Here is a 15,012-nt window from a genome sequence, read left to right as displayed (position 1 = left end):
TTGAACAAAACAGTACAGAACAAGACCAATAAAACCTAAACATTGCAGACATTACAGGACTTCAAAAGAAGATAATAGTCAAACCAGAATGGATGTCATAGTGAATCTTATGGCCTTCAAAGTAGTTACTTATACCCTCAAACTTGATACTATCAAACAGAACAGAAGAGAGTAAAATCAGTCAAAACAAGATGGTAGGAGCAATACAGGGCTTCAAATCAAGTTAATAGGGAATTTAAAAAGTTAATATAATATATCCTGCATTTTATTTTTCCCTTAATTAAAAAATAAACAAAATTTTTTAAAAGGGGGAGATTGAAATAAAAGAGGACATAACAACATAACAATACAGGTTAAAGCATAACAATTTCAGCACACTCGTGCTTCACCACAGGATAACCAGACATAACAGTAGATACCATAGTGTCTCTTTCCTTGAAATATTTGAGTATAACTTCATATACCATGGCATCAAAAATATTAAGGCAATGTGAAACCATTCAAGAGGATGAAAGTATTACAGGGTATTTAGAATCAGCTAAAGGAAAACAAACAATGGTTTCTAAATTATCTCTTGGCCTATAAAAATTTTTTGTTTATACTATCATGTATAATAAAATCAAGTAAGATGCAGCATGATAAAACCAATGGAAACAGAAGAACAACAGTTTGGTGGGACTTCAAAACAAGATGATATTAAATCAGAACTATTATGCTGTCTTGTTTCCTTCAGAATAGCTGTTCAAATTACCATAGGCAATAATATCAAACAGCCCAGAATAAAGCTATTCCAATTAATGAGTGAAAACTTTATAAGATTTCAAAGCCACATAATGATGAATCATGATTACCACACATTTTTATATATTTGAATAATTTCTTACAATAGGGAAACTATTCGGTATTCATACATGTGAGTTTGATTTATATCACTTATGAGTATGATCACAAGCTGCATCCATTTATTTATAAATATCTCAATGTGATCCTTCTTTATAGCTGAGAAGTACTCCACTGTATAAAAATACCACAACTTTTTTGTCCATTCCTCAGTTGATGGACATTTAGGTTGTTTCCAAGATCTGGCAGTTACAAATTGTGCTGCTATAAACATGGGTGCACATATATCACTGTTGTATGATGTTTCAGTTGTTCTGGGAATATGTCTAAAAGTGGAACAGCTGGAACAAATTGGACTTCCAAACCCAGCATTTAGAGAAATTTCCAGACTGACCTCCACAATGGTTGCACCAGTCTACACTCACACCAACAGTGCGGAAGAATTCCTTTTTTCCCCACAGCCTCTCCAGCATTTGTTGTTGCTGATTTTCTTTATCCTGGCCATTCTTTCAGGAGTGAGATGCAATCTTGGTGTGGTTTTAATTTGCATTTCTCTAATGACTAATGATATGAACATTTTTTCATGTATTTATTTTCCATTTATATTTCTTCATCTGAGAAGTGTGTATTCATCTCAGATGCTCATTTTTGGATTGGATCTTTGAATTTTGGGGGTATGATTTTTTTAATTCTTTGTATGTTTTAGACAGAAGTCCTTTGTCTGAGAGAGAGTTCACTAAAGTTTTTTTTTTTTTTTTCCCAGTTGGTAAGTTTTCTTTTCACTGTGCTGGTGATTTCTTGGGACATGCAGAAACTTTTAAATAAGAGGTGATCCCACTTATTGATTCTGGGAAGTATTTGCCGTGTGGTTTGAGTTCTGTTCCTGAATTCTCTACCTACCCTTATGTCTTTAAGGTTTCTACACATTTTTCCTCCAATAGATTTAGTGTTTCTGTTTTAATATTCATATCTTTGATCCATTTAGATTTTAATTTAGTATATGGTGATAGGCATGGGTCTAGTTTTAATTTTCTGCATGTGGAGAGCCAGGTTTTCTGACATTATTTATTAAAGATGCTGTCATTCTTCCATTGAATATATTTGGACCCTTTATCAAAAATAAGGTTGTTGAGTGCTTGTATCTTCTAATCTATTCCACTGATTTTGGGCTCTGTTTTTATTCCAGTACCATTTTGATTTTACTGAATTTGGTTTGTAGTATAACTTCAAGTCAGGGATTGTGATGCCTCCTGCCTTGCCTTTGATCCATTGCAGTCTTTGCCTTGCCCTTGATGCTTAGGACAGTTTCTTCTGGTTCCAGATGAATTTGAGGAGTGATTTCACTAGATCCATAAGTTATGTTGGTGGTATTTTTTGCTTTTTTTTTATTTAAGAGGAAAAAGAGAAAAACACAAAACAAACCAAAGCGGTGTGAGGGTACACGTAATACAAAACTACAAAAAAAAAAAAAAAAAACATAACAGTAAGAAATCACCTGTTAGTATATTACATATTATCATCTTGAAAATAGTTCCTCAAATCACAGTATCAAAGAATACAAGGTGGACATTCAAACAGGTAGACTGCAAACAGCTGTGTTCAATGATCCAAAAACATTGATACAGTCAGCTATTTAACACCCCTAAACACACTTGCTGTTATATCCGTTAGAGCTCTTTTTCTTTTTTTTTTTCCCCTCTCTTTTTTACAACAAAATTCACGCACTTTGGATTTCATTACTCCTTAGTGCTTATTACTTTTTTGGGGGGGGGGAAGAATACAGTCAAATATGGCAAAACAAAGCTGTCAGTCAATACCAAGGATAGACATAGCACATGATGTAGAACAGAGTACAAGTTTATCAACAATGGTTATCAACGTTGTCCCTTGTTTCCTTAAAAAGAATTGTCTATCTCATTAGATATTATAAAGTTGGACAAAACAGTAGAGAACAAGACCAATAAAACTTAGGCATTGTAAACATTACAGGACTTCCAAAGAAGACAATAGTCAAACCAGAATGGGTATCTTAGTGAATCTTATTGTCTTCAAAGTAGTTGCCTATGTCTTCAAACTTGATACTACCATATAGAATGGAACAGAGTCTAATCAGTCAAAACAAGATCATGGGAGTACTACAGGACTTCAAAACAAGTTAATAGGAAATCGAAAAGAGTTACTATTTATATATCCTAATTTTTTGAATTTTTTCTTTAATTAAGACAAACATAAGAAATGACTAAATAAATTTTTTAAAACAATAAGGGGGAGATTGAGATAAAACAGGACATAATAATATAACAATAGAGGTCACAGCATGACTGTTTCAACAACCTAGTACTTCACCACCATATAACCTGACTTAATAGTAGTTACCATAGTGTCTTTTTCCTTGATATATTTGGATAAAACTTCATATACTCTAGCTTCAAATATTTTCAAATCAAGAAGCCCAGAATAAAACCATTCCAATTAATAAGTGAAAACTTTATAAGTGTTCAAGGCCACATAATGGGGAATCATGATTACCACATATATTTTTGAATCATTACGTACATTAGGGAAACTATCTGGTATTCACACATGAGAGATTGATTTATTTCACTTATGAGTATGGTCTCAAGCTGCGCCCATTTATTGATAAATATCTCAATGTGATCCTTCTTTATAGCTGAGTAATACTCAAATGTATAGAAATACCACACCTTTTTAATCCATTCCTCAGTTGATGGACACTTGGGTTGTTTCCAAGATCGGGTGATTAAAAACAGTGCTGCTATCATTGTAGGTGCACATATATCACTGTGGTATGATGCTTTCAGTTCTTCTGGGAATATGCATAGGAGTTGAATAGCTGGAACAAATGGGGCTTCCAGTCCCAGATTTTGAGAAATCTCCAGACTGACCTCCACAAAGGGTGTACCACTCTATACTCCTACCAAAAGTGTAGGAGAGTTCCTTTTTCCCCACAGCCTCTCCAGCATTTGTTGTCGGTTTTCTTGATCCTGGCCATTCTTTCAGGAGTGAGATGGTATCTCAGTGTGGTTTTAATTTGCATTTCTCTAATGACCAATGATGATGAGCATTTTTTCATGTATTTATTTGCCATTTGCATTTCTTCATCTGAGAATTGCGTATTCATCTCAGATGCCCATTTTTGGATTGGATCTTTGAATTTTGGAGGTTTGAGATTCTTTAATTCTTTATATGTTTTAGACAAGAGGCCCTTGTCTGAGAGAGAGTTCACTAAAATCTTTTCCCAGTTTGTGGGTTTTCTTTTCACTATGCTGGAGATTTCTTGATACTCAACATAGAAGACCCCCTAAACTCCATTGAAATACTCTTAGATACAATAAATAAATTCAGTAATGTGGCTGGATACAAAATCAATACTCAGAAATCAATAGAATTCCTATACACGAACAACAAAATTACAGAGAGGGAAATAAGAGAAACTGGACTATTCACATTAGCAAGCAAAAAAATGAAATATTTAGGAATTACTCTTACGAAAGAAGTGAAAGACTTATACAGTGAAAATTATAATACACTGAAAAAGGAAATTGAAGATGATCTCAGAAAATGGAAAGACATCCCTTGCTCATGGATAGGAAGAACAAACATTGTGAAAATGGCCATTCTCCCAAAACTGTTATACAGATTCAATGCAATCCCAATAGAAATTCCATCAACATACCTTATAGATCTAGAGAAATCACTCCTAAATTTCATCTGGAACCAGAAGAGACCTAGAATCGCAAAGGCAATTCTAAGCAGCAAAGACAAAGCAGGAGGCATCACAATCCCTGACTTGAAGTTATACTATAAAGCAACAGTAGTAAAATCAACATGGTATTGGAATCAAAACAGAGCCGAAGATCAGTGGAATAGATTAGAAGATACAACCACAACTACGAACACACTCAACCACCTTATCTTTGATAAAGGAGCCAAGCAGGTTCACTGGAAGAACGACAGTCTCTTTAATAAATGGTGCTGGAAAAACTGGTTCTCCATTTGCCGAAAACTAAAGCTAGACCCATGTCTATCACCATGTACTAAATTAAAATCTAAATGGGTCAAAGATCTGAATATTAAAACAGAAACACTAAATCTATTGGAAGACAAATTAGGTAGAAACCTTGGAGACATAGGAGTAGGTAAAGAATTCATGAACAGGACTCAAACCGCACGGGAAATACTTCCCAGAATCAATAACTGGGACCACTTCTTATTAAAAAGTTTCTGCATGTTGGTGGTATTTTTATTGGGATTGCATTGAATCTCTATAGGAGTTTTGGGAGAGTGATCTTTTTTACAATATTTATTCTTCCTATCCATGAGCAAGGGATGTATTTCCACTTTCTGAGATCCTCTTCAATTTCTTTTTCAGTATAATTTTCCTTGAATAGGTCTTTCACTATTTCCGTGACAACAATTCCTAAATATTTCATTTTTTTTTGGTTGCTATTGTGAAGGGTGTGGCTTTTCTTATTTCTCTCTCAGTGATCTTGGTGTTAGTGTATAGAAATGCTATTCATTTTTGAGTATGGACATTGTACAAATAAAAATTGCTAAATTTATTTCTTATGTCTAAGAGTCTTTCAATTGAGACTTGGGGGTTTCCTATGTAAAATATCATGTCATCCACAAATAATGATAATTTAACTTCTTCTCTTCCTTTCTTTACCCCTTTTGTTTCTCTCTCTTATCCTATTGCTCTGGCTAGCATTTCCAGTTCTACATTAAGTAGTAGTGGTGATAAAGGGCATCCAAGTCTTGTGCCTGATGTTAAAATAAACGCCTTCAATTTTTGGCCATTTAGTATGATACTGGCTATTGGTTTGTCTTAGGTAGCCTTTATTATATTGAGATAAAGACCATCTATTCCAATTTTCTGTAAAGTTCTTACCATCAATGAATGTTGGAACTTATCAAAAGCTTTTTCTGCATCTATAGAAATGATCATGTGATTCTTACTTTTGGCTTTATTGATATAGTGGATTACATTTATTGATTTACATATGTTGAACCATCCCTGCATGCCTGGAATGAATCCCACTTGGTCATGGTGTATAATCTTCTTAATGATTTGCTGCATCCTAATTGCCAATATTTTATTGAGGATTTTTGCATCTGTGTTCATTAGGGGGATTGGCCTGCAGTTCTCTTTTTCAGTTGGGTCTTTCCTCAGGTTTTTGTACTATAGTAATATTTGCTTCAGGAAGTGACTTAGAAGGATTGCTTCCCTTTCAGTTTCATTGAAAAATTTGAGAAGTGTCAGCATTAAGGCTTCTTTGTGTTTCTTGTAGAATTCCACAGTGAATGTGTCTAGGCCTGAGCATTTCTTTGTAGGTAAGGACTTAATTACATTATTGATTTCATTAATAGATATTGGGTTATTCAGCAGTTTTACATCCTCTTTACATAGCTTTGATACTTCATATGTTTCTAGGAATCTATCTCTATTTTCTGTGTTATCAAACCTATGAGAGTAGAGGTTTTCAAAATAGGTGTTGATGATCTTCTGTATTGATACAGAGTCTGTAGTGATTTTGCCTTTTTCATATCTTATTGCATGAATTTGAGCTTTTTCTTCCCTTTTTAAAATAAGGTTGGCTGGGGGCTTATTGATTTTATTTATTCTTTCAAAGAAACAACTCATTGATACATTAACTCTTTGCTTTGTTTTCTTAGTCTCTATTGCACTATTTTCTGTTGATTTTTATAATTTTTTCCCTTCTTTTGGCTTTGGGCTTGACTTGCTCTTCTTTTTCTAGACGTTTGAGGTGTAGCATCAGGTTATTTACTTGTATTCGTTCTGTTTTTCTGATGTGGGAGCTCAGGGCAATGAATTTCCCTCTAGGACAGCTTTCATCGTATACCATAGATTCTGGTAATTTGTATTTATATTTTTGTTTGCTTGTAGGTATTGCTTAATTTCTTCTTTAATTTCCCCTTTGACCCACTGATTACTCAAAGTGTGTTATTCAGTTTCCATGTGCTTATGGGATTTTTGCTGTATCTTTTACATTAATTTTTAATTTCATGGCACTATGATCCAACAATATATACATGGGATAATTTCATCTGTTTTGCATTCATTAAATATGTTCTGTGGACTAATATATTATCTGTTTTAGAGAATGTCCCCTGTACTGCTGAGAAGCATATTTATTCTGATGGTGTTGTCTGGAACACTCTGTATATATCTATCAAGTCCATTTGTTCACAGATGTGATTCAGTTCTGTTATTTCTTTGCTGATTTTCTGTCTGGTTGATCTGTCCCTTTGGTGTCAATGGTGTGTTAAGGTCTGTTATAATTGTGTTACTGATAAATTGGTTTTTCATTTCTTTTAATACTTCCTTTATATAACTGGGTACTGTGGAAGTTGGTGCATATATATTTAAGATTGTTATCTCTTCCTCTTGAAGTTTTCCCCTAACCTGTATGTAATGACCTGCTTTATTTCTCCTGATCATTATTCACTTGAAGTTCACATTGTCTGCAAACAGAATACCTCCCCCACTTTTTGGGGGGTTCCTTTTGCATGAAGTATTGTTTTCCATCCTTTGACTTTCAGTCTGTGAGCATTCTTTTGGGTTGGATGGGTTTCTTGTAGACAGCATATGGTTGGATTTTGTTTCTTGATCCATTCTGCCAGTCTGTTTCTTTTAATTGGTACACTGAGACCATTTAAATTAATGGTTATAACTGTTATATGTTGGTTTATCATTGACATGTAATCTTTCTGCTCTGTTTTATTGTCTGCTTTCCTTAGTGGTTTTTCCTAAGTGTATCTAAACTGTCTTTCAATATTCTTTGCAGGGTTGGCTTGCGGATCAAGAAGTTCTTCAGCTTTTCTTTTTTATGGAAGTATCTTATTTCTCCATTGATTCTGAAGGACAGTTTTGCAAAGTACATAAGCCTAGGTTGGAAATCATTTTCCTTTAGGATCTGAAATACCTCACTCCATGTTCTTCTTGAATTTATTGTTTGTGCTGAGAAGTCTGCTGTTACTCTGATAGGTTTTCCTTTATAGGTGATCTGTCTTTTCACTCTGACAGCTTTTAATATTCTATTCTCATGCTGGATTTCTAGGATGGTAATTATTACATGTCTGAGTATAGTTTTATTTTGGTTATAACTATTTGGAGTTCTATATGCTTCACTGATCTGATGTCAATTTCTGTTCTCTTGTTTGGGAAATTTTCAGCTATTACTTCTCTAAATATTCTCTTGGCATCTTTTATGTTGTTCCTTTCTTTTTCATTTATCCCTGTGAATCATATGCTGTTTTTCTTCACATCATCTTACAGCTGTTTAATTATTTCCTGATTCCTTGTAATTTTAAAAATATTTTTCCTTTCTTGTTCATTAGCTGCAATCCTGTCTTCAAGGTATGAAATTCTATCTTCACTTTAATTGAGGTGGTTTTTACAACTTTCAATGGAATTTTGATTTCCTGTAAATCTCTTTGCATCTCCTTTATGTATTCTGTTCTTTTCTTACATTGTTCATCCAGGGATTCTACATTTTTGTTTGGTTCCTCCAATATTTTTTAACTGTGTCCTCTTTAGGTATGCTCACGTCTCTTTCATTACTTTTATCATTTCTTCTTTTACCTGGGAGATTATTTCTAGTTTGAATTTCTTTAAAGCTTCCTGGAGTACTTCTTTTTCTCAGTTGCTATTATTTTAGATATTTCAGGTGTATGGCATATATTTTCTTTTATGTACATAGTTCCTAATGTTTCTTGGGATTGGCTGGAGGGTTGAGATTGCATTTTGGTCTTTCACTTTGTCATTCTCCTGTATTTCTGTGTTTCAAGTGTTGCTCCCAGGCTTCCCCTGGATGTATTGGAAATTGTCTCCAATGCCCTAGGCTCCTGGGAGTGAATGGAAGTTGCTGATCCTGGTCCTGTTAGGCTCTCAGGCCCTCCCATGCTATTTTCAGTGTTTCAGGTAGCTGGGCAGGCAACTAACCACTGTTGATGGTGGGTTGAAGCTCTCCCCAGGCAAAGATCAATGCTTTGGAACTCACTTCACCTACTCTCAAATCCTGTAATTGAAGAAGTTCACTAGCCATAATATAGTTAAGCCACAAAAGCTCCCAAGGCTAGTCTAGTGTGCCTAGGCTGTGGGCAGGTCCTTGAGCTCTGGAAGAGATGTTCTTAAAGTCTCCTGGGGGCTCTGGATGGCATGCAGAGTTACCCTAGCCAGCTGTATCCCAAATTGGGAGGTCACTGGGCATGTCCTAGGCAAGCCTAAAACCTGCCAAATGTAGCCCAGTGTCCTTGAGATCCAGAAGAGATGTTTTTAAGTCTCCCTGGGGCTCTGGAGGGCACACAGACTTTTCCCAGCCAGCTGTTTCCCAGTTTTGGAGGTCACTGGGCATGTCCTGGGCACACATGTATCACTTACAACCTTCCAGATGCAGCCCAGTATGGCTGGGCTCTGGGTGGGTCCTTGTGCTCAGGAAGACATGTCCTTAAAGTCTACCCAATGTTTGGGATGGCTAGGATTCACTCCAGCCACCAGCTGTGTTTCTGGTTTGGGGAAGTCACTGGGCATGTCCTGGCAAGCCTGAAACCTGTCAATCAGTGACTAGTGTGGTTGGGCTCTGGGAAGGTCCTTGAGCTCCACAAAAGATGTTCTTAAAGTCTCCCCAGGGCTCCAGATGGTGCATGGACTTACCCCCCAGTTGTTTCCCAATTTGGGAAGTCTCTGGGCATTTCCTGGGCAGGCCTGAAACCTGCCAAGCACAGCCCAGTATGGCTGGGCTCTGGGTGGGCCCTTGAGCTCCAGAAGAGATGTTCTTAAAGTTTCATTAACACTACATCTATAGCATAAAATTCAAAAAGCATAGGTTTAGTGGTAGAAAATAGACCATGGATAAATTATTAAGTTTTGATAGGTTTGCTCTTCTGTCATCCAAGCAGAGGACAGAGTCACACATGGCATCATGATATGAAAAGGTACAATCACAATGGTGTGACTTTCAGTGGAATCAGGCTCAGGGTTAGAGCAAGTGTGTACTGAAGGAGTGGGCACTGCAGGAGCAGAAGCAAAATCATAAGTGAGGAGATCCTAGTGCCATAGAGATGGTGCAGGGTCAGGATAGCAACCAAGACCCACTCAGGAGCAACATTAACCTGCACTGTGTAAACAGCACCCACATTTCTCACATAAAATCCTAGGTGTCGGGTGTTTGTTAAGATAAGATCATCTGCATTTCCAGCTTACAGATCTTGCACAGTGTTTCTTCAGCAATGGATTTTCCCTGTTGTTTCCAGGTACAGTGTGATGGCTCTCACTGCTCCTAATCGTGCTGCTCTGCTCTGCAGTGTGGTTCCTGTCACCAGAGACCACAGCACTCCTTAGAGCCTACAACCTACAAACCCAGACACTTGCTCCAGGCTGCAAGTGGTGCTGGGCAGAAATTCACCTTCATCTTCAGGGTCTCTTCCTTGTCACCTAGGGTGGTGATCCAGGTGGTGTTGTGGCACCTTTTCCTTAACACTGAAAAGATGCCTATGTCCTGGGAGTACAGGGTTGTCTTCAAACAAAGGAAAATTCAGTAAGCTGGGCTGGGAAGTGACAATAGGAACCTACCTGCTTAATGTCATTACATATAATGCTGTGTAATTGATTCTAAAGGAGGGCTGCAAAATATCTGAAAATACAGAGTTAGAAACTTACCTTTTTACCTAATTTTCCACTAGCTAGAGAAATGCATTGTTTGCCAACTAACTTTTCTGACCTCCCATGCTCTATTTGCTATGCCTTAATTTTACAGCTTTCTGGTTACTACAAATGTGGAACACAGCCATGAAAAACAACAAAACTTCAAAATTTAACTGTGTTAAGTAAAACATTGCTTTAGCATTTGGCCCAAAAGTGATACGTGTGTGTCCATGTACATATATTTAACCTCTTGCTTCTCCAGGGTTAAAACTGGTATACTCTCATTTAACAAATATAAAAATCATATTTTCTTTCAGGTAGATCTTTTTCTACATACATACAACTTACCAGTTCATCATCAATTAAAAATATATGTTTTATTGTTAAAAAAAAAAACTTAAGTCACAAAACAGACAAAATAATTCAATAAAATCCTAAGGAACAGATTGAGATTAAACATCAATAGATTACAGAGATGATTTAAAGAGCAAATTTTGTGAAAACTAAGAAAGAACTTTAGGAAGACCTTGTATAATACCCAGGGCAAGTCAAAAATGCCAAATGAGAAGACAGGAATGCATTACAAAATTGTGTGATCTGAATATATCACAAACATGGGCCAGTTCTCTGTGCAGTCCCTTTGTGTTCTCAGCCCTAACGTGTCCTCTAATGCAACACTGAACTTGTAGTAGCCTGAGCATACTGCTAAATCTGACTTTACTTGGAAACAAGTTCACTGCTAATCCACATTCTGTTATCCCCTACAGTGGAAATTTTGATTTACTTCTTCCTTGTGTTTTGTGGTCTCAGAAAATTTAGATTTCTTTCCATATTTGAACTTAAATTGAAATTAAATCATTTAGTTCAATTCTATTTGATCTACGCAGTTCTCCTCTAAGCTGTTCTTATGTTTTGGGCATCTGTGGTGCACTACATGAGGAATGCCCATGGACTATCCCTGCAGGCTAGAGGAAGAAATCAGGATGCTTCCTTAGGCCCAAATAACAGTGACTAATATCAAGAATATGCATTTAAAAAATCCAACTGAAGTAAGGAAAGACTGGTAAATATTCAAATTTTTGTCAATCATAGATATCATAAACCTTGCTTCACCAGTATTTTATATTTTATTGGCTTTATGTTTTCTTTCACCACATCAATCAATACTACTTTAAATTTTTGTGATAAGGTTTTCTTATTTAAATTGTACTCCTTATCAAGAATTTTTGGTACAGTTCCCACTGAGAAGAGATGAAAAGAGTGGTACTTACAATTCTTGGCACAGTTCTGAAGTGAGGATGTGGATATAATGAGACAAAATGTCTGTGTGCCCAAGCAGATGTGGCAGTGTAGTCCTGTGGCCAAGTTTAGCAGTACAGTGAGAATGAGAGGCCACGTTCTTCCACAGGAGCAGGCTTGACATCAGAAGCAGCATCAAAATTGACCCTGGTTAGATCCAGACACACCCCACTCTCAATTATCAATTTTCTTTAATTTTTTTTTGTCTTTTTCTTTTTTTTATCGATACTGGGGATCAAACTCGCGACTGCCTGCTTGCAACACAGGCGCTTATGCCGCTGAGCTAAATCCCCAGCCCCTCAATTATCAATTTTCAAAGTTCCCCAGAACATCCCTCCTTTGGTAAGCCTTGCCTCTGCTGAACACCTGACCTGGTGCTATATTCCTGGAATACATGTGGGAGAAAGTGTGTAAGGGGCACCTTCCACTTTGATTTGTAGACAATTGCTCTTGCACATAGACAGAATTTGAAAAGAGAATCACTTCCTGCTGTTACATATTTCTGTCAGATGTATCAGATAAGTTAGTAGTACAACTACCTTATCTATCTTGTCCTTTGCTGTTCTCTCTATGCCCCATTACAGTTTCTCTTTCCTTTGTAACAATTTCTTGCCATTTCATATTTTGGATTGCCCTACTATTGTTTGCACAATTAAATACATATATTTTGTACTTTGAGTTACTTATTTAAAGTTACTAAAAAGCAGTGTATTAACCATTGTTATCCTATTAATTTGCTTTGAAAATTCATTTTTTGGTTGCTCTTTGAAAAAAATCAATAAATAAACCACATAAACCTGGAAACTCTTGCCATTAGCTACATTTTCAGAGTAACCCACCCAATATGGTGGTGAAGCCAGCACATCACTGTTTGGTGCATGCACATGTCCCCTTGGCATCCAGGGTGGTGATCAGGCCAAGAAGCACATTTGAGCAGAGTAGGCCTGGCTGTCCCTGGCCCAAGTTCAGATGTGGATTATGAACCTGTGAAGCATTCAGAGACACATTTGATCACATATTCTCCTCACTCTTCCCAGTCTTCAGTGTTTCTCACTGAGATGACCCTATACTTTGAAACATCTAGAAATATTTTATTTCTCATTCATTTTGCTTAGATGTATGGATAGGAATGGATTTTGGAGTAATTACATTACATGAAAATGATTGAAATGATGCAGGAGAGATCTGGAGATGATTTCTGTTAGAATCTAGGATTATTGAAGCTTTTATATGATCTTTATTGTTATTTCCTCAGTGTCACAATGTATTTAAATTTCATTTAATATAAATTAGAAATTAAAGAATCAGCAAAAAGGAACTCATCTTGTTAAAAGTTTTGCACTTCAAAAGAAACAAAATACAGTGAAAGCAAAACTCAAGGAATGGTAAAAAAAAGAAATTTATCTATCAGTCCCTCATACAAAAGGATTATATCAAGAATTTATAAAGAATTGAAAAAAATCAGACCACCCACACTCAAAGACCCCAGTCAAAAAGGGTATCTGAGATGAATGTGCACTTCTCAGATAAAGAATCAAAATGGAAAATAAATATATGGAGAAATATTCAACATCTCTGTTCACTCGAGAAATGCAAATTAAAACAACATCTCAATCCAGAAAGAATGGTTATCATCAACAAAATAAGCAATAACAAATGTTGGTGGGGCTGTGCAGAAAAGGAACCCTTCTCCACTGTTGGGGTTTACACTGATGCAAGCACTGGGGAAACTGTTGTCAAAATTTCTCAAACAAATAGGAGTAGACATTCTATTTGACACAGTTATTTCACTTCTGGATAACCTTCAGAATTGAAATTGTCATACCACAGTGATATATGTGCAATATGAGACAGCTAAATCTTTGAAAGAACTCAAATGTCTATAAACTACCAAATGAGATTTTAAAATGTGATATTCTTATACAATGGAGTATCACTCAAATACAATGAAGATAAATGAGATTTTCTAAGATTAATAGATGCCATTTGATACCATATTCATAAGTGAAATGAATCAGAATTGCATATGTAAATATATTATCTACCTATTGTGAGAATCTAAATAATGTACAAAATATAAAGTAGATATTGTGAGTGAATGAAATTACTCAGAAGGAAACAATAACTGGAATTTGAGAAAAGACAAAAGAAAGAAAACAAAAGATTATATATATATATATATATATATATATATATATATAGTATAATTGACCATTATATACATAATATATATAATTATATATATATTATATATAATGGTTATATAATATATATACCATATATAATGGTTATACAACATATAATTATATACATAATGTTTAATTATACTATTGATCTCTTTTAGTTCATCAAAAACTAGATTGTGTTTTCATTGTTCTAATGTTTGATCATTGCTTTCATGCCTGTATCTGATATTTGGAATAACTAGTCTGAAGATAATATGCAGCATATTATGCAGTGTTAATTTTCAATTATTATGTTTGCAAAATCTGTATCATCATGTGTATTCATTTATGGTTTTAAAATTTAAAAAATAAAAATTAGACAGTTTCTCATTTATTATTGCTCTTTTAGCCAAAACTTCAAAATATATATGCAAAGAACATGAGACATAGAATAACTAAAATTGTTTTTGGTCTCCAGACATGCACTGATTAGATGGCTATCATTTTCCTTGACTTTACATGCTCTACTTTGTCTTCTTTGTATGACATATGTGAATGATGACTTATTATATATATATATATATATATATATTCATATTGACTTATTATATATATATATATATATATATATATATTTCTCTATAGGTTTTGGTTTTAGCATGTATTTAAATTTGCATCATTATCACTACGTATTGATTAAGAAACAGGCATGGAGCAAGTAAATATAAAGTTATAGAAATTATTCACCTACTTTATAGAGTGTAGCATGATTGACTGGTTACTTGGATTTGAAATGGGATGAATTTGAGCAAGGTAGATTTGACAAATAATTAATTAGAATACTTTAACAAATAAATAACCTATGGCATATTGATGTGCAGCCATGTCTAAATCTTTTAGTTATCAGCACTCACAGCAGAGAATTTTAAGATGATAAAAACACAGAGTTTTCCTGAGGTCAGATAGATGTACATGTTAACACATATTCACTCAAACATTTGACATCACGCTGTAAGCAGA

At 35.2% G+C, this 15,012-nt stretch overlaps 1 pseudogene; it reads right to left on the bottom strand.

Annotated features, from left to right (window-relative positions):
* The window catches only part of LOC134478446 (prolactin-like), a 107,275-nt pseudogene that overhangs the window by 43,073 nt on the left and 49,190 nt on the right, over positions 1-15,012 (bottom strand).

Source organism: Cavia porcellus, unplaced genomic scaffold (genome assembly GCF_034190915.1).
Source record: "Cavia porcellus strain 051 isolate PalLab524CR breed Dunkin Hartley unplaced genomic scaffold, mCavPor4.1 scaffold_13, whole genome shotgun sequence".
NCBI classification, from domain to species: Eukaryota; Metazoa; Chordata; class Mammalia; order Rodentia; family Caviidae; genus Cavia; species Cavia porcellus.
The sequence above is the reverse complement of the archived record's forward strand: the minus strand, read 5'-3'. Positions and strand labels throughout refer to the sequence as shown.